The sequence below is a fragment of the Fukomys damarensis genome, unplaced genomic scaffold (assembly GCF_012274545.1).
Source record: "Fukomys damarensis isolate Sample0158 unplaced genomic scaffold, DMR_v1.0_HiC HiC_scaffold_4, whole genome shotgun sequence".
Taxonomy (NCBI): Eukaryota; Metazoa; Chordata; class Mammalia; order Rodentia; family Bathyergidae; genus Fukomys; species Fukomys damarensis.
In genome coordinates, this window is record NW_022900916.1 from 23,489,354 (window position 1) to 23,510,450 (window position 21,097).

Consider the following 21,097-nt stretch of genomic DNA (forward strand, 5'->3'; position numbering starts at 1 on the left):
CCCCTATATTGTCATTGCAGGTGTTCCAAGTACCTTAACTCTTACTTCTTCAGAATATGATAAGCACTGACCTATTATAAGGAAAAACATAAAAGTCTAATGGAATTTTCATGAATAGTATGAATTTATATTGGTTAAACAGTGGTATATAAATGGGGAGGATATTTCATTTTTGTCATTAACTATGATGAATTCCATATGGGTCAAATTTTAAAACTACATCAGGGATCCTGCTGACATCTTTTGTCTATTCTTCGTGTCTGTTACCATTACAGTCAAACTCCTTAGAGTCCTTTAATAGTTTGTGGTAATGGTAATAACCAAGTAAATCTTAAAATATGGTGGTCAATATTCCATTTTGAAATTATGACTATAGTCTTACATTATATGTACATAATTTAATATTTTAATGAAAAATATCTTTGATTAATAGTTAATGTCAGAAACTGTATAGTCATGTCAGAAACCTAACTTAAAATAGAAATGTATTGGGTGAAATAATACAGAATAACAAGTGCATTGCTATTAAGAAGCACGATTTAATCTAGGTTCAAACAATGTCATTATTATACCTCTCCTGCATTGTGCACCCACTCAAAGGGAAAATCAACCCACTCATTTTTGTCTTGAGGTGGATTGTTCTTCAACTTCAAAGCAAGACCAAGGAAATTGGTATCAGTCATACGCCTACCTTTCTTGGCAGAGAAAACAGAATGAACTACTGAAGAAGGGCAAAGGGAGGAAAAACTAGCTACTCATCCAAAAATGCTAGCTGAGAGAGAACAGAAAGCAACTTACAATTATCACAAAGTTCACTGAAATAGCTGTACATTTTTGAGAGTATAAAATTCACCTGCTATTACAGAAGAATCACTGGGCTGGAATAGGGTGCTAGAAGTCAGGTACAGAGTATGCTTTGTTGGGGAAAGTAAGTCAAAATAAAATCAAGAAGGAAATTTTAATGGGTGCCTGTAACTCCAGCACTCCAGAGGGAGTTGAAGGCTAGCCAGAGGGACATAGCAAGACCCTACTTCAAAAAAGTAAGACATGACCAGTACAAAAAAAAAAAAATCTATTTCATTGAGCATGTAGTTAAGATGCAGGAGAACTATATGACCTATACACAGAAGCCAGTAGTCTCCAGCGGCCTTATGCTTTCCCAGAAATTTGGACAGTACAATCCCCCAAATTTTTCAAATATCTTTATCTAAAAGTTCAAGGGATTTGTGAGATATCTGGAGTTCCACAGATTCTCTAGGGAGCTCCAATATATTTGATGGAGGCTAGAAGACCCATGGAATCCCCCATGCTAACCAATTTAGAAACACAAACTAGATATTCTCAAGGTTTTGTAACTGTGTACTACACAGCAGGCCCCAACCAGCAGTATCAAAAATAATTGAGAACTCATTAGAAATATGAATTTTCAGGCCCTGTCCCAGGACTACTGATGCAGAAGTTCTGAGGGTGGGGCTTAGCATCTTTGATTAGACAAACTCCATAAGTGATTCTGACACAATTATGAGGATCACAGACGCAGAAGTGCTAGAAATGAAGTTTATCAGCCAGGCTCTTGAAACAGCCTTGGTGATAGTTCACACTCCTGATTTATCAGAAGAAAGTGGGGCACTAAGAATAAATCCCAAGGGAGCTTTGGATAACTCCCAATCATGTTCATGAAGAATTATTATGACTTTAGTGTAGATTATACTGTTAGCTGGTCATTTATTTCATAAATAAATGGACTGTATAATTATACATAAACAAAGCATTGTGGTGAGTTTTCCCTTTTTCATTTATTCTATACAAATAGACTGTTGTTATTATCCAAATTAATAGTTGTAATACATTCTTATTTATGTAATGCAATGTAAAATTGCCATAATTACATTTCACGAAAAACACAGCTTGTATGGTAATACTAGAATTATCAATATAATGTAACGTCTTGCAACACACAAATATAGGTATATCCTCAAAAGTTATAGCTTAGAAAATATTTTGCATAGTTTTATACAAGAAAACATGCATTGTACATTTTAATTGTGATTATATATTAGTTGCAATAAATAAAAAAGTCAATTATATCCTTGCCTTTACATAGAAGTGAAGGTAAAAACAAAAATGTTGAAGACGGAGATAAGGAGCTATTGGAAAGCTACATGTGATGGTCTGTAAGAGCTAACATTTATAGAGTACTTATATGTGTCAGATGTTGTAATTAGAGCTTTGACAAACACTAACTCATTGGATAATTAAAATATTACTATGAGGCAGGCACCCAGGAAACAGACTTGAAAAATTACTATAATTTGTATAAGATCAGATAATCATTAAATGAGAAGTCAAGGCTCAAACTCAATACTTTACTAATTCAGAGTAAAAAAGAAAAACACCCATCCAAAGAGACCAAAATAAAAATAACAAGAGTGAAAGTAAAAATAACTCTTAGCAGAAAACATAGGACCAATCTTCATAACCTTGGATACAGCAATGCCTTCTAAATATGCCCAAAACACAGGGAATCAAGTAAATGGTTAAAGTGGTCAAAATTTTAAACTACTGTGCTTCAAAGGATATCATCAAGAAAGTGAAAACATCCCACAGAATAGGAGAAACTATTTGCAAATTATTTATCTGATTAGAGTCTTATATCTAGAAGATATAAAGAACATTTATGACTCAATAATGAAACTACAAATAACTCAGTTAACAAGGCAAAGTATGGATATGTATCCAAAAAAGATATACAAATGGGCAAAAAGCACGTGAGAACATGCTCAGTATTATTGGTCAATAGGAAAATGCAAATCAAAACCACAATGAGATACCACTTGTATTAATCAGTTTTGCATTACTACATAAGGTGACTCCTGAGGCTAGTACTTCATAAAGAAAAGAGGTTCATTTAGCTTATGCTTCTAGAAGTTCAAAGTCTCCATCTGGCAGGGGCCTTCTTCTAGCAGAGTCCTGAAGCAGCATAGTGCATCATGTTGCAAGTGCACACATATCTATATGCTCTTTCATCCTCTCTTCTTATATACCCACCAGTATTCAGTCATGGGGGCTCCATCTTGATGGCTTTATTTAATTCTAAAAACCTCCCAAAGGCCCCATTTCTTAATACCACAGTCAGATCAAACTATCTTCTCTTAATACCTCAAAATGAAAATTAAATTTCAATAGGTGAACCCTTGAGGGACACACTCAAACCTTATACATATCACAGCGTTACATCATACCTCCTATGATGACGAAAGTTAAAGACAGAAAACAAGATATAGAGATATTGAAACCTTCATACAATGCTGGTAGGAATCTGAGGTGAGGCAGCTGTGCCAGTTAATCCTGATCATCAATTCAACTGGATTGAGACTCCTTGGGAGGTAGTTGGATCATGAGGGCACTAACTTCATGAAAGTGCTAACCCACTGTTGAGTTCATAGCTGAATGGGGTATCAGGAGACAGGGCTTCAATGGAAGAAGTAGATTATGGGGATGTAAACTTGGGGATGATATCTGGTCCCTGCCTCCTTCTTCTCTGGCTTCTCTTGCTCCCTGCTCATGGTAGTTTCCATCTGTCATGCCCTTCAGCCATTATATTTCTGCTTTTGAGCCAGCTGACCAAGGACTGAAACCTCTAAAACCATGAGTCAAAATAAACCACTCTTCTTTTAAATTGCAGGTGACAGATATTTTGTCCCAGCAATGGGAAAGCAGACTAATGAAATGGTCTGGCAACTAGTTCCTCAAAAGACTAAACATAGGGCCAGGGATTTAGCTCAGTGGTTCTGTCACCTGCCTTGAAAGCATGAGGTCCTGAGTTCAATCCCCAGTACCAAAAAAAAAAAAAAAAAACACTAAACATAGAGTTACACTATGACCCAGCAACCCCACTTCTAAGTATATCCCCAACGGGAATAAAACATATCTCCACAGAAACTCTTGTACAAATGTTCATAAGAACATTCCTTTTTTTTGGTACTGGGGATCGAACTCGGGTCCTTGCGCTTGCAAGGCAGGCCACCGAACCACTGAGCTAAATCCCCAGCCCCAAGAACATTCTTCATAATAACAAACAATCCAAATGTCTGTCAACTGATAAATGAATAGACAAAATGTGCTATATCCAAATAATGGATTATTCATATATTTTTTTCATAAAATGCAATAAACTCTTGATACATGCATACAATGGAAAAGATGAACTATTCTATTCATACACTCAATGCAAAACATTTCTGTGTCCAGATGTGTGGATGTCCTATAATTCAATTCTGATGCAATCCAACTGGAGATAGTGTCAGATTCCACACGTTGAGAGGTTCAAGACCACAAAACTGTACCCATTTCAGATACCAAGCATTAGGATGCCACCAGAACTTTGATCCATCAGCTAGAAATTGAGGTTCCTACAACTCTCTTTTGGGTATGATTAATTTGCTAGAATGTTTGGGGGAATGAATATTTCAGATAGCCATTGGGGTTCAAAGGTAAACTATTTCTGTCCAGTGTTAAGAGATGAATTAAAATTAGATTGCAAGCAGAGTGGAATACCTGCAGCAGAATGCTATAGCCCACCCTGGGCTGGGTGAGTTTCATAAAGGTCAAAATGCAAATCTTGGCTACCATATGCTTTGCCTGGTTTCTTTCCCTCCTCTGTAACCATTCTTGCATGATTTCTTTTCTGCAGCTAATCATCTTCCTATGGTCATCTTCCAAATTCTGTGCCTTTAAAGAGCAGGTTAAGCCCGCTACTCTTCTTACTCCATGCTCTCCCATGGTTAATATACAACTGCAACTACCATGTATATTTTGATGATTCTAAAATATATGCCCCTGGTTCTGATCTCTCCCAAGCATTATATCTGGCTACATCTGATGCTTTTCACAACTAGGCATTTTCACCTACTTTCCCACATTTCCAAACCACAATGCTAACATTGCTCCTTCCTATCTACCTCCTCTCTTAGAAAACAGAATGACTTTTTGAGAGTGAGCACAATTATATGTACAGTAGAACAGGAGTGTCAGAGAGCCTGGTATGGCTTAAATATAAAGTGACCCTCAAAAGCTCACACATTGAGGGCTTGACCTCCAATGCAGTCATATTCAAAGATGAAGCTTTGGATGATAAGGGCATTGACCTCATCAATGAATTGATCCACTGAGGAATTCATAAGCTGAATGGGCTATTGGGAGCTGGAGCCTAGGGAAAGTAGGTCACTGGGGGCCATCCTCTGAAAGGTGTCTCTTCACAGGTTCTTTCCCTTCTCAGTTTGTTTCCCTCCTGCCATGAGGTGAGCAGCTTTCCTCTATGCCATGATGTTTCTGTCTTAGAGTAAGCCCACCATAGCTGAAAACACTGAAATTATAAACCAAAATAAATCAATCGTTCCTCCACTAAACTGTTTTTCTTAGGTATTGGCTCCAGTGATGGAACACTGACTGATATAAATCCCCTGAAACACGATGGATTATAGACACTCCTATAGTTTGAATGTGTCTTCCTAAATTCACTGGGTGGAAACTTAATTCCCAGTGCAACAGTGTTGAGAGATGGAACCTAATAAGAGGCATTCATGTGTAAATTAATGTCATTATTGAGAGTATACATTAGTTATCACAAGACTGGACTTACTATCCAAGTCAATTCGGCCTCCTCTTGCTTTCCTATTCTTTCCCTTTTGCCTTCTGCCTTGAGATAAGGACAAGAAGGTCCTCAGAAGATACATCACCTTGATATTGGACTTCTCAGCCTCCTGAACTATGAGAAATAAGGTTTTTTTTTCTTTGCAAATTATACAGCTGTGGGTATTTTGTTATAGCAGCAAAAATAAAGATAAAAATAAATAGAACCAACCAGGAAGGAAAGGAGGAACAAATTATCCTTTTGCTCAAGACACTCATTTGCTTGAGAGATTTAAATTATTCTTTAATGTTCAGAAATAAAAATCCAAATTCCCTATGCTGGTACTCATAGTATAATCTTGGCCATAATTTAATTTAAAAGCAGCATATGTTAAACACATAAAAGAAGCATATAAGCATATGTCAAACACAAATAATCCAGGCATGTACAAGGAATTTCAACATACACTTTGACCTCAAGTAGTTTATGGTCTAGTGAGGAAGGCTCACTAGTAAAGAAGAAATGTTCATACAATGTGGTATAAAAAAGGGTTAAGTAGAAGGTGCTGTACAAACACAGAGAATCTTACCCAATGATTCAGAGGGTGGGGTGTGTTAGAAATGTCTTCTCTGAAGCCGTAACTGTTCTGAAACAAGAAAAAATGAAATTAGTCCCTGCAGTTGGAAAAATAGTATCTCAGACACAAGCTTACCCTGTCTGTGGGCCCTTTCATAAAGCTGAATCCAGACTGATGATGCTGACAGAGAGAAACTGTGAACACAGACAGCAATTTCAGTGGGTAAAGGGGAAGCGAATATCAATAGGATGTTAAGAAGTAGACACAAAAAGGAACATTTTCCCAATAAATTTGGGTGTGAGTAGAAAAAAGAGATAAAGGAAGGGATAGAAGAGATGTGGTTTGGAAGAGTATTTAGAGTTGTTGTGTTTACATGTTTCTAAGAGAAGAGAGAAGTGAACAAGTCTAAATGTTGAAGAGAAGAAATGAGAGGCATGAGAATGGGACAGCTATAGGGCCAGGTCCTCCGTGCAGAGAGGCTAAAAAGTTGAAAAGTGAAGTCCCAGCCTCATTCTGTGGGGTCAGAAGGAAGAGAGAAGAATGAATATAGAGCCAGGGTAATAGGAATTTGATGAAAGTCATTCTCAAAGTCAGTGACAGGGCAAATAAGTAAGCAGCAAATATAGTTTGCAAAATGTGAAGGTGGAAGCAACCTTAATAATTATAGAAAGATTGGCTTATTATGGTGAATAGTAAATGAACTGGTGTTTTCCATAAAATCGGGGAACAGCTAAATTAGGATTAAACAAGAAAACAGCAGAGATAGGTGATTAGCATTTTAAAATGGAATATTATTTTATGATTTCAGAGGTAGATCAAATTCCAGGTGATGCTAAGGTCTAGCAATGGGGCTGAGTGGCAAATTGGAAAAAAAAAGGTTATGAAAATAACTGGAACAGAGGAAGTCAGTGATCTGAGATGTCGACAAGTTGAATGGATCATCCACGTGTGCCTTCAACTGTGTCTGATGGCAAGTCTTCAGGAGCAGAGGAAACCAGGGCTAAACCCTTCTGTGAGTGCTGCAGCAGAAGCAGAGGCATGGAGGTGATGGTCAAATGGAGATAGAGTACCCTACAGCCCAATGGCATAACCCATAAAGATGCAGAATTTCTACAAAATCAAGGAAGAATGATTCAGTACCTATCTTCCTGCTTCTCCTGCCTATTTTCCACACTGTAATTGGGTAAAACTATTTAAAAACATATATAGTTCTGAGCATGTTACTTCATATTAAGGAAAAAAATAGTATTTTCTTTCTACTCACACACATCCCAGAATACTTCTAAGACCAGATGCACGAGTTTCTGCCTGACTCACCAAGCAACCGTCCAGTGATGTCTGCTGGGTAACCTATAATGCAATTCAATTCTGACATAATTTACTTAGAGGCTACTTCAGATGCCAATCACAGGTGAGCTATAAATCTTCTTTGGGATCAATTAATTTGCTAGGACAACTTATAGTACCCAAGAAAACACTTGCACTAACTGCTTTATTCCAAAGAATACAGATGAAGATGAATAAAGTATGTTGGGGCAGTGTCTTGCCTGATCCTAAAGCAGGAACCCCACCTTCAGTCATCTCATAGGCATAAACCCAAGGGTAATCCAAAGGACTAATTATAAATAGCACAGACATATGTCACTTGGGAAATTTCGAGGGCTTTAGGAGCTCTAGACAGAAGCTGAGAACAATTTATATAAAATGATTTAGTTCATCTCTAAGAGTTGCCCAAATCCAGTTTCAGAATTGCTGAAAATTCAAATTCCAAAGTTTCCTCTGAGATTTAAGGCAAACTCTTAGCTGTGAGCACCTGTAAAAATCAAGAGAAAATTAATCACTGCCAATGTACAATGGCATATGATGGACACTCCCAGTCCAAAAGGGAGAAACAGGAGGATATATAGGAATGGGACAAAAGCAGAACAAAAGCCAGCAGGGCAAACACTAAAGCTCCACGTCCAGCACCTCGGGCAAGTTGTGGTGAATTAAGAACTCCAAAGGGCTTGGGTGGTCCTACCCTGATAGCATTGATAGTGGTGGGGCCACCCTCATGGCTTCTCTATCAGGATGGCTTTGCTCATTCCTTGAGGCTTTCCTCAGATATTCCATATTACTGGCTTTTCTGACATCCTGGAGTCTCTGTACTTACACTGCTCTCAGGAGAATATTCCCTGACCTCACAGGCCTTTGTCCGAAATCTGAGTAGAAACCATCCTGACTCCACAACTCTTGCATTGTGCATGCGTGTGAAACCAGCACCATGTGGTTGATGCCAAGGTCTGCTACCAGCTTGAGCAGTGGCTGAGCCCTTTTGCATGTTGTTGATGGTTGCAGTGACTTCACTGCCTGGATGGCTGAGCGTGGTGATATAGGGAATCTATTCCTACTTCCTAGGCTGCTGCCCTTCTGGGGTGTAGTGCCCTGGGGCTCTCTTCTCAAAGCAAAGTCTTTCATTTTTTCACTCTTCAGTCAGTGTTGGCTTGTTCTCATTCCCTCAGGAATCCTTTGTATAGTATACATCCAAAAATACAGCAACCAGACTCTCTTCTACCCTTTCTTTGGCAGAAATTTTACTAGAGCTTCTTTTCTGGTCAAATTCAAAACTATAAATTATTCATCTGTGACTTTTGCTCTCAATTCTTAGGGGAGAATTAACTAAAAGCCCCCGACAGTATCCATGCCACCACTGCAAGATTAGACTGCCTCAAAATGTCCTCAGTCAGGTTAATTAGTCTGCTGCTTTTAATCTTAGGCTCCCTCAGTCTCAAGACAGATGTAACATGTACACAAATTTTCAACCAGAGCACAGCACACATGGTCAAGAATCCAACTGCCAGTGGAGTCCTTGTTCCCACCTGAAACCTCCTAAACCAGTTCTTTTCCATCTGTTTTATCTTCATTTCGGTCTTCTAAGCTCCGACCAGAATCTCCCATGAAGCTCAGCTTACAGCATTATAGGGCTGCTTCTCCAGCTGGCATTTCCAAAACTTTGGCAACCCCTCCTGGGAGCCAGTTCCAAAGGCTTCTGAACCACATAGTCATGTAATATCACAACAACCCCACTTCTCTGGCACCAAAGTCTGCCTTACTTTTGCTGGGACACAATTCCTGACACCTGTTAATTAAAGGAGGAAAAATTTATTTTGGTTCACAAATTGTAAAGGTTTCAACCCATAGTTGGCTCCAAGGCAAGGCAACAAGGCAGAGGGGTGTTGCAGAGGAGAAACAGCTCACCGCATGGCAGCAGGAAGCAGAGAGATCAAGAGAGGAGGGAGGAACATATATATAGGCCATGTCCCCAGTGACCCACTTCCTCCAAACAGGCTCCACCTCTCAACATCACATTTAAGCTACAAATTTAGTCCACTAGATTAGTCCACTGATGAGTATCACATCCTGATGACCCAATCACCTGCCCAAAGTCCAACCTATGAATGTATGGAGGGATTATGGAGGGAGACCTAGATATAAATCGTAACACTCCAAATATTTCATTGGGAGATCATCACCTCAATCGTGTGGTTGAAGGAATTGAGGCTCAGAGGTTTAATGGTTTGTTCAGTTGCTCAGCTATGCAAAGACTGAGGCAAGATAGGAAACCCAGAGGGTCTAACTTCATTTCTTCTCTCTTTTCATTACCTCTATATATAACAGAATGATGTCTTGCATATCAGAGAATGATTAATTTAAGGATAATTATTCCTTATTTAAAAACAAAATTTAGATCTTACTGTTGTTTGATATAAACTGACTCCCTTGGTGTGGATTTACAGTAAACCAATAAAGCTAAGCTTTGAGAACCACTCAGGAAAGTGCTTTCCAAACCTATTTGATTTTTATTTAAAATTGTGTGGTTTGGGATCTTCAAAAGTGCTCCTTAAATTAAAAACTTGGCATCCACAAAATCTGGATCTGCTCTTGCTTCTATCACAGACACAAATCTTTTACAACATTCCCAGTAAGCAGTTCAGCCTGCACTGGTGGGGAACTCACCCCTGCAAAGGAAACTGTTTCATTTCCTCTGGTTCTAATTCTTTACAGGTACTTTTTACAAGTATTATTTATTTAGTGTCTGACAATATCTCCCCAATCCAGTTCTTTTTTGTTTTGATTTTGGTTCCGGGTATTGAACTTGGGTCCTTGCACCTGCGAGGCAGGCAGCAGAACCACTGAGCAAAATCCCTGGCCCCTGAGTTCTTTTTATACAGTACCAAATCTACCACCTGACAGTATCCATGTATGGATTTTAGTTCAATACTTTGAAACTAGGAAAAGTAAAACCTAATTCCTTTCCATCTAAAAGGCCTGAAAGTGTTTGAACACTGTTACAGCACCCTTTCCAGGTCCTCTTCAGCGTTCCCAACCTTCCCTCAGGTCTTGTCATCTTGGCCTATTTTTTCTTCCAGTTGTTGATTTTCTTTAGAACATTCTAAGTTTGGTTGATTTTCAGAGTACAAAGAAACCTCACTGCTACACTTGTTTGTGAAAGAGTGTGCATGTATCACCATAGACATGTATCATTACACAGAAATGTGTATTTGATTGACCATTGTGGCTTGCCCAATACTACTGCACCATAATTTTGTTTTTTATCCCAGACTTCCTAGTCCTGAGCAATGATTCCTAGTATTCTTCTGGTGATGAAATTCAATTCACATGACCTGTTAGGATCCAGCAAGACTTAGCATGAAAGTTTTTTGGTATATTCCAGAAATGTGCTCTGGGAAGACAGCACAGATATAGCTGTTTTGGCATACAATATCACCAGATCCATACCCCTTGATAGGCATTACCCCTCCAAGATCACACTATTTTTTTATTGAGTTTATTGGTACATTTTAGGTATACAGTATAATTACATTCATTATTGGGATCTTGTACCTTTACATGACAGGCCTTGGTTCTCATTTTTTCCCCTTGTTCCTGCCCTCCCTTCATCCCCCCTCCCCTCCCCATTTACAAACACTTTATTTCCATTTTTTCATATTTTTTTCTTTTCCCTTCTTCCCTTTCCCCTACCCTTCCCACTTTCCCTATTTCACATTGTCAATTATCTCATTAGGATCTTATGCACTATTATAATTTGTTCATACCAGAGAAACTATTCAGTATTTACACATGTGTGACTTATTTATTTCACTTAGGAGCATATCCTCAATATGTATTCATTTTCCTATGAATGAATCTAATTTCTTATTTTTTTTGGCTGAGTAATATTCCATTTTATAGAAAAACCACATCTTCTTTCTCCAGTCTCCAACTGATGTACAAATGGGCTGTTTCCAAATTTTAGCTACTACAAACTGTGCTGCTATAAACATAGGTACACATATATCACTGTGATATGATTCTTTTAATTCTTTTGGAAAGATACCCAGCAGAGCTACGGCTGGGTCAAATGGAACCTCTAGTCCCAGCTCTTTGAGGTATCTCCATATTGATTTCCATAGTAGTTGCACCAGTCTGCACTCCCACCAACAATGGAGAAGGGTTCCTTTCTCCCCACAACCCTGTCAACATTTGTTATTGGTTGATTTCCTGATAGCAGCCATTCTTTGTGGGGTGAGGTGGAATCTCAGTGTTGTTTTCATCTGCATCTCTCGAATGACCAGTGATGCGGAGCATTTTTTCATATATTTACTTGCTGCTTTTACTTCTTTGTCTGAGAAATGTTTGTTCATTTCAGATTCCCATTTTTGAATCGGGTCTTTATATTTGGGGGGGCTGATTGTTTTGAGTTCTTTATATATTCTACAATATCACACTATTATTCTAGATTTTCCTCAAACTACTTATCACATTTGGGAAAAAATCTGTGGGGGTAGAGCTCCTTGAATAGAATAATTATGATTTTTTTGGGGGGATCATTTTGACATTTATATACCTTTCTACAAGGATTTCTCTCAACTCTTTTGCCTTCTGGTTTATTTTCTTTTAATATTCCCTGTGTCTTGTCTAAAAATCACCTTCTCTGACATATAGGAGTACAGCAGCATCCCCAGCCCAGGGATCTTCTACTCAACAATGAGAGAGCACACCACATTGAATGCCCCTGGGGAAGAAGGCAAAACAGACACAGGCCTACTTTCCCTACCACACTGCCTTCCCTGCGTATCTTTTTCTTCCACATTGCCTTAAAGGGCCCCTCACACCTATCTAATGTTGTTTCCTTTGATTGGACAAACCTCTTAGTATTTTAGGTGGAAAAATAACACTTTAAAGTTTAGATTCTTTTGGCGATAAAGGGAGACACTTCCCTCTTATTAAACTGTAATTGAATTGCTTTTTTAAAGATGTACAGTAAAATGCTTAAAAATTAAATGAGTATAGATCTTAGAACCCAAAGACACTACTGATGACCCCAGAAACCATTATTTCTTCATGAAAAACACCTTTGACCTATTTAGATAGCTCACTACATTTTAAAACTAGAAGAACACCAAGATTAAGACTTAATTATTATCAAAGATAATATACTTACTGAAAGAAGGAAAGAACTCAAAATTAATTATTAAGTGCCTACTATAGAGTTTGCCTCATTTAATCTTCCAAATATCCCTATATGGTAGGAATTCTTATGAAAATTTTACATACAGGTAAGAAAACTCAGAGAGGTTAGTAACTTGCATGAAAGCTGTCATGGGAGCCCTAGCTTGCCTTCTCCAAAGCCAGCTAATGCTCATCCTACTTGACCTCACTCACTTTGAACACTATTACTGATATTCTCAACAAATCTGCATCTTTGCAGCTCAATAAGAATCTGAGTAGGCGTGAGAAGTACTGGCCTGACAAATCAGAAAACAATCCTGAGCAGTTTAAAATGAATGCTAGGGGCTGTGGATGTAGCTCATTGTCAGAGCATATGTTTAGCATGTATAAGGTCCTGGGTCTGATCCCCAGCACACACAAGATTCTGGGTTTCATATCCTTCCCCTCTTCTTTATATACGTTTTCTTTTTGAATCCACTTTTAGGTGAACTGTACATTTTTTCCCTATTTGGCTAATATGCTTAACCAAGGATTTGGTGTTATTACAAAACAGAGTAGTCTCAGCAAATAAATCCTCCTAATATTAGAAAGAAGAAATGAAAACAAAATCTGAAGCCTAAGATCTTTGTCACTGGCAGAAATTCTTTATCTAGTTTTGAATTTATTCATTCATTCAGTTATCTTAAGGGTACTGGTTTGAATGTTTTAAATGTCCAAGGGAACCCTTTGGACAGTTTGGAACAACAATTTCACAGAGGTAGAGTTTTAAAAGAGCATTCAATTTATTGAAGCCATAGTTTTTTCCTCAAGCCTTGAAGTCAAATTTTCAAATTTATTGGTCAGTTTTAAGTATACTAGCATAAAAAATTACTTTTAAACAATCTTTGACTAGTGCTGTATTAATCTCTAAACAAACACAAAAGTCTTCTAAATAATTACATATAGGAAATTAAATTCCATCAAATATTTCAAGGTATATTGCTAAATTTAATGTAATTTATTTTTCCAACCATTTTAAATGCTTGAAATGAAAAATTCACAGCCCTAACATGTAAGTGGCATTTATAAAATACAGTATAGCTATGAATCTTTGTAGCTAGGAAAAACTTTGCTGTCCCTGAGAAACTGGCATTTTTCCCCTTACCACTAAGAATATACAATTATGTTTCTTTATTTGCTCTGGCAGCTAGGAAGCTTAAGGTCAAAATTAAGCTCAGATAAAAAATGTTTACACTACTGATGGTTATATTTGTTTTTCCCTAATATTAGGGGTTATTATTAATATTGCTTCCTCTGGGATACATGTCTCCAGCCCACCTCCCAGTACATTTCATAGTCCATGTTTTAATTTAGGTATTCCAAATATATTTCAAAGTTGATTTTAAAAAATAATTCTGGTTATTTTGCTATAATAGGATAGCTAGTTTCTTTTTATAGATCGTACACTAAAACTTTTTTTTTCAGTGCTAGAGATCAAACCAGGGCCTTACACACATGCTATGCAAGTGCTCTATCACCCCCAACCCTAAAACTTTACATTTCATTGACTCAGTAAGTATACAATGAATGATTAGCATGGGCCAGGCATTTTTCTAGGGGTTTTAGCTTCACGTGTGATTGTTAGGGACAAGTGGGGATGAGGGAGGAAGGATAATATCCTCCTACTGTAAAAGGAAAACAAGTCCACATTTTTTGTAAATAGGATACAGGGTACATTACCCTATGTATATAAATATATTTTATTGAACTATGGAAAATATTCACTTAGGTTGACATTATTATTTTCAAATAGGACTCATCAAAAAATCAGACCTCCCAAATAAAAGACCACATCAAAAACAGGGCAACTGAAATTAACAGACATTTCTGAATAATACAAACAGTCAACAAATACATGAAAAAAATTTTCTACATTTTTGACCATTAGAGAAATGGAAATTAAAACAAAACTGAAATTTCATCCTAGTCAAAAAAGAATGTTATCACCAAGAAATCAAATTGTAATAAATGCTTGAGAGGCTGCAAAGAAAAGGAACCAATCTACATTGTTGGTGGGAATGTAAAATTAGTACAACCACTACAGAAATCAGTATGCAGATTCCTCAAAAAGCTAAAACCAGAAATTCCATTCGACCCAGTTATTCCCCTTGTTGGTATCTTCCCAACAGTATTAAAGACATCATGGGGACAAGGATTTGGCTCAGTAATTCCACCACCTGCCTCACAAGCACAAGGACCCGAGTTTGATCCCTGGTACCACACACACACACACACACACACACACAAAGAATTAAAGACATCATATTACAATGATACATATACATATTTATACAATACATCATAATACCTAAATCTTGGAAATGGCCTGCAGATATGTCTAGCAACAGATGACTGGATAAAGAAAATGTGGTATTTATACACATTGGTATACTACTCTGCTATAAAGAAAGATAAATTTGTAGGAAAATGAAAACATCTTGAGACCATAATGTGAAATAAATCAGAAACACCATCTTAAATATCACATTGTCTCTGTAAGAAATCTAAAATATAATAAAGTGCAAGGAGAAAGATAGACAATAGGAAACATGGAGATAGAGCTTTTGCAAAAGGGAAGGGGATGGAGGGATGGAAGGAGGTGGAAAGAAGGGTAAGGTGATGAAACCATAATTACGTACTAATTACTTTTATATATCATGTACATGTACCAATTCACCACAAGAAATGTACTCAATACATTCTGCAAACACATACTAGTAAGAAAAATAAAATAGAGTTCAAAGTACATTATATAGAATATGTGACAAAAGACAAAGGATAATAAATTGGGGCAGTATAGTAACGATGCAGATGATATGTTAAAGTTTAATATTATAAAATAATTTCAACTCCTAAAATTGATGAGAGAAATATAAACAATACTATAGGAAATAAGAGAGACAAGGATATGAAAGGTAATATTATGCAGCGAGAAATGCTAACCTACCTATCCTAGTAATAATAATAAAAATGAGGGGGTAGTTACATAAACTCATAAAACTGAGGGTAGCTCAGTGACAGAGCATGTGCTTGGCATTCACGAGGCCCTAGGTTTCATTCCTAGCACGGCAAAAAGAATTTTTAAAAGGATAAGTAATATTTATTATTTGCTTATTTATTAATTTTTGCCGGGTGCTGGGGATGGAACCTAAGACCTTGTACATACTAAGTATGTATTCTATCATTGATCTAAACCCCTAGCCAGATAGCTAACATTTAATAAGAGCTTACCAGAGACTATTCTAAGAACTTTTAATCTTACTCAGTTCTTGAAACAGCCCCATGAGATGTGAGCATTACCATTTTAACTGTTTTATACATGAAGGACTGAGGCTCAGAAGGGTTAAAGTCATTAGCCAACCCTGCACTTTTACTAAGGACATACTAGAATATAAATCCAAGTATTTTGATTCCAGGGCTTAGACTCCTTAAATAAAAATTCAACAAAAGATTCCTTCATTAATAAAAAACATAATAAATTGAATATATGGAATTGGCATGCTTTAGAAAGTTATAATTGCAAACAATTGAGCTTTTATGTTCTATATTTTATTGATTATTTAATTGATTGATTGATTGTAGTACTAAGGATTGAATCCAGGGCTTCACAAATGCTAGCCAGCACTCTTACCACTGAGCTATACCCTCAGCCCTTTAATTTTTTTGAGATAGGGTCTTGCTAATTTGCCCAGGCTAGTCTCAAATTTATCATCCTCCTGCCTCAGCTTCTCCAGTAGCTGGGACTGAAGATATGTACCATTATAGCATCCAGCTGTGCTCTATATTTTAATCATCAACTTTTCACAGTCTTAAGGTAATTAATTTATCTGTTTCACCTTTTACAATGTCCAAGTATCTTTCATTTTATGAAAACAATAAGCTACATTATACTCCCTTGATTTATAAACTGATATAAAATATCAAATGGGTGATGTTTATACTATACTTCAATAACTGCTGATAGCCATTAATTGCACCCTGATATGAATTAACGATAAATATAAATGGGCCCAAATCAGAAACTATACATTTAAAAATCATGAATTCATTGTTTTGAGGTTTTACAATAACATGGTAGGAAAGAGGTAAGTGTACATGACAAATAGCAATGGCAACTCTTGCTGGCAAACAGTCTGAGTTTTATCTGTATTTCTTAGTTGGCAGTGTCAGTTACACTTGACAATTCCAGTTACAAACACTATTTATAATTCTTAAAGGGCCTGCACACATTGTTACCTTTTACCTATTTTTATGTAAATGTTCTATACTTTGGTCTCAATTATCTTACATTAAACTTCTAAACTTCCTTTGCTTCCTGAAACAGTCATTATTGATTAAGAAGTTTATTTTTAATTAATGTAATTTTATATAGTACTAGGGATTTATGATGGTACCAACTATGCAAGATTTTCCAAATGTACTATGGAAGCCACTTGTTCTAAATGAAATATGTTCAATGAACTGGTATCTAATTCCTGGTTGGCTACATTCTCAGTCAGTGCACTTGGGGCAAAGGTGGATATTAAACTTTAAACCCTTTCTAGTTTGCAGCCTTTCTAAACATTTTCCTATCTACTTCCCAAATATCAAATTATTATAGGCAGCTAAGTTAGATAGAAATTAATATACAGTTAGAGAGGGACTGATCTGTCAAGGAAGTCAGTGAAAAATAAAGACATCAGAATTGTGGCTGGAGGCACATTGGAGAAGGCCGGGCCTCAAGATAAAGATGCAGTGTCCTAGGGTGGGGATTTAGCTCAGTGGCACTGCACCTGCCTCACAAGTGCAAGGTCATAAGTTCGATCCCTTGTACCAAAAAAAAAGATGCAATGGCTAAGCCTACATGCCTCCCTAAGCAATAAATTATAACTTGAGATTGCACTGTAATTAGCACTATATGTTCTAGTAAGTCCAGAAAGTAAGTCCAGAGCATCCAGACCCATGCTTTCCCTAAAATACCTTTGTTCTTTTCATGTACCCTTGCTACTCCTTGGCCTGGCTTTGCCATCCAAGAGCTAAGGGCTTGCCCTGGGGGAAAAGGAATATTCATTTTATCAAGATTATATGTGGCATTCAGACTTATTGGTTGAAAGAGTGGTCTATTGAGAAATGCCAAGACCTAGAAAGTAGGGACCAGCAGATACTGTATATCTGAAAGAAACTTGTGAAGCACTTCAACAGCATTTTTCCAAATGCTGAGAGTTTATGTAGATGTGTAGAGTAATACAAAAGAGACCTGCTGGAATTCTAGACTTCTGCAGTTTAAACAGAAATAGGAAATTCCTGCTCTTAAAGAAGGACTGCTGTCATAGGAGAGTCAATAGGATACCAGTATTTCAAACTCACGGGCTGACATTAGAAGTTTTTGAAAGGCAGGATGGGGGAAGAAGTAGAGAACACCACAGACAAGAAGACTATATCTTTCCTGAGACATTGTTTCACTTACCAGAGTTGGCAGATATTCCTTCAAGTTGGCAGATATTCATTCAACTGATATCCACTGATTGGACTCTAAAAGGTGTTACTTTTAGACTACTGTCCAAGTTTCTTCCTTGATCCCAACATAATTTCATCACCCTCTGGATCTCTACCAGCACCTGCAGAGTAATGTATCATACTGCTTTAAAGTCCTGGCAATGTTTGCTCTGAGTAGTCAGTGCTCAATGTTGTTAAACATTTACAATAAAAGTGTAAAGTTGCTTTCTTCTGTGTGTACACACTGGGTCATGATGCAAAATATTTTACTCCTATGTGTCCTAATCTAAGAGTTGGAAAGTCATTCTGTGGGCAGCATGAATATAAGAAAGTTTGTAAGGCTAATTTCCTCCTCAAGGAAAAGACCATCTTTGGCAGGCCTGAAGCTGAGAATTTTGTCGAATTTACTTATCACAATATTTTTAAGACAGTAAGGAAGACTTTATTCAAGGGGAGACTAGAGAGACAAGTAGAAAGACCACTGCACTGAGGTCTTGCAAAGAAAAGAGAGACTAGGCTCCATTCTTAATAGAACAAGTAGAGATCTGTAGCCAAGAAGACCAGTGATGTCAGTGGACAGAAAATTACTAAGAGCAAATATCCAGGGTAAAGGGAAATTCTGGCTGAACTGATTTGACAGATTATTACTGAAGGTAGGCCAGAGTGATAAGATATCAAGGATGAGGGATGTGGGGTTTTGGTCCGATATCCAGATGAGGGATTTTCATCAGTATTCATGGTAAAATTGGACTAGACAAGCAAAGCCACTAGATTCAGGATAGACCCTAAGGTTAGGACTGGTCAGAAAGAGGACTCAGAGGACTCTGACTCAAGTTTCATCAAAGGGCAATTTTTATCAGTAATGATATCTACACCATAATTGTTTTCATCTATAGTAGTGATATAGAGCTTCTTGTACTAAATTGTTAATCACCGAAGCAAACTGGTTTAAAGAAAATAAATCATAGTATAGGTAGTGCATAGCTTAAATTACGAAGGTGGTGTGGGAATGACAGTACTCTTAAAAATGTCTAATTTATATGGATAACAAAATGATGGTGACCACTAAGAGTGATTAATGTGTCACTGATCCTAGGTCTCACTGTTCAGCCAGTCTTAATCAGCTCAGTCTATATAACAAAATACCATAAATTAGGTATTTTACGGACAACAGAATTATTTTGCACAGTATCATAGTGCTGGAAGTTTGAGGTTCTTATGAGGGTCCTCTTGCGGGTCGCAGACTGCCCACTTCTGGTTATATCTTCAAGTGGAGGAAAGCAGAGCATAGGAAAGCAAGTTCTCTCCTGACTCCTCTAAGAAGCTTTTTTTTTTTTTTTTTTTTTTTTTTTTTTTTTTTTTTTTTTTTTTTTTTTTTTTTTTTTTTTTTTTTTTTTTTTTTTTTTTTTTTTTTTTTGGTACCAGGGTTCGAACTCGGTACTTTGCTCTTGCAATTGCAAGGCAGGTGAGTCAGGCAGTGGAACCACTGAGCTAAATCCCAGGCCCTCTCCTAACTCTTCTAAAACCACTGATCCCACTCATAAGAGCTCCACATTCATAATGTTAACTAATCCTAATGATTTCCCAAAGACCCTACATCCTAATACCATCACAGTGGAGGAAGAGTTATAGTTTCAACATATAAATGGGGGGGGGCACACATTCAGTCCACAGCACCCAGCAACTTGAAGCTCTTGGTCTACCACAAAAGCAGGGCTTGTAACTATGTCACCTGGATATCAGTATTTCCACTCACCTGTAGGGTGCCAACCACTTAGGACACCATAGATCTACAGTGAATGACCTATGGTTCAGAGACAATGACATTACCTCTGAAGCAGGTTTTGTACAGTAAGAAAACCACAAGGAATGCTTCAATCCATGAGACTGAAAAATGTCTTCCTTAATTCTTCATGGTGAACTGTGTGTGGGTGTAGGATACACTGTGTATCTGTTAATGTAAGAAGGACCTGAACTTCTGAGCTTTCCATATTGTACGTGCATATGCGTATTTGTGTGTGTGTGTGTGTGTGTGTGTAACAGTTATTTAAGGCTCTCCAGCTCATTTTGTAAGATGGAGCAGACAGTACTATGTCTTTATTTCAATTGCTTTGTCTCATCACTACATGTCTTTGTCATCAACCCATGTTACAATTACTTTAACAAGCAAAGGAAATGCCAATCAAGTGCAGCATTTGGGACCTCCTCGCCCTTGCAACGTTGTCAGATCTCAGTCAAGAGACAAAAAAACGCCCAAGGCTGCATATGAAGGCCGGGTAAAAAGAAAGTAGATGGATTTAAACCTGGGTAAGGACACAGTATTTACATTAGGGGTTCACTAACACCTTTGCTACATCTAATCAGACATTGGTTATACTCCGTGGCATCATCTTCATTTCACTGACTTTGGAGGAATGCTGGGGACAGACCAGTCAAGTGCATTGGCTAAGAAAATGAGTTTGAGTGGCTAGATGTGAATTCCACCTGCCCAGAAGCTTATACCAGAACTGTGGCAGGGGTGACCCACATGGGGCTGGGCTTTTCTTTGCCTGGAGAACCTCATGACACTGGGCAGAGTGAGAAGTTCGCAACCACTCCGACTCTCTGGCTACACACGGTGCAGTCCTAGAAGGCGGGTCGCTGACCAGCACCAACAGCCGGCCACAGAGACAACAAATAAAAATGGAAGATCCTTGTCTGTGGGAAAACAGGCCTCGCGCTTGACGCGGGGGTGAGTGGGGGCTGGAGTAGAAGGTGAGCAAAGAAAGGCAAGATGCAGACGCTGCTTCAAGAAGCGGGGTTCATTCAAACCCGGAGGACAGCAAACCCCGCCTCTCCACGCCGCCGCCCGCTCAATCGCCGAGCGCTCTGGGCGTGAGCTC

The 21,097-nt window shown here is 37.8% G+C and overlaps 1 long non-coding RNA gene across 1 annotated transcript in view; it reads right to left on the reverse strand.

Annotated features, from left to right (window-relative positions):
* LOC104874127 overlaps window positions 1–21,097 on the reverse strand; it is a 42,632-nt gene that overhangs the window by 20,911 nt on the left and 624 nt on the right. The window contains exons 2-3 of the long non-coding RNA XR_783665.3: window positions 18,187–18,337; window positions 6,222–6,278 (exon numbers count right to left, since the gene is read on the reverse strand). This is a non-coding gene — a long non-coding RNA (uncharacterized LOC104874127). The remainder of the gene's footprint in view (window positions 1–6,221; window positions 6,279–18,186; window positions 18,338–21,097) is intronic.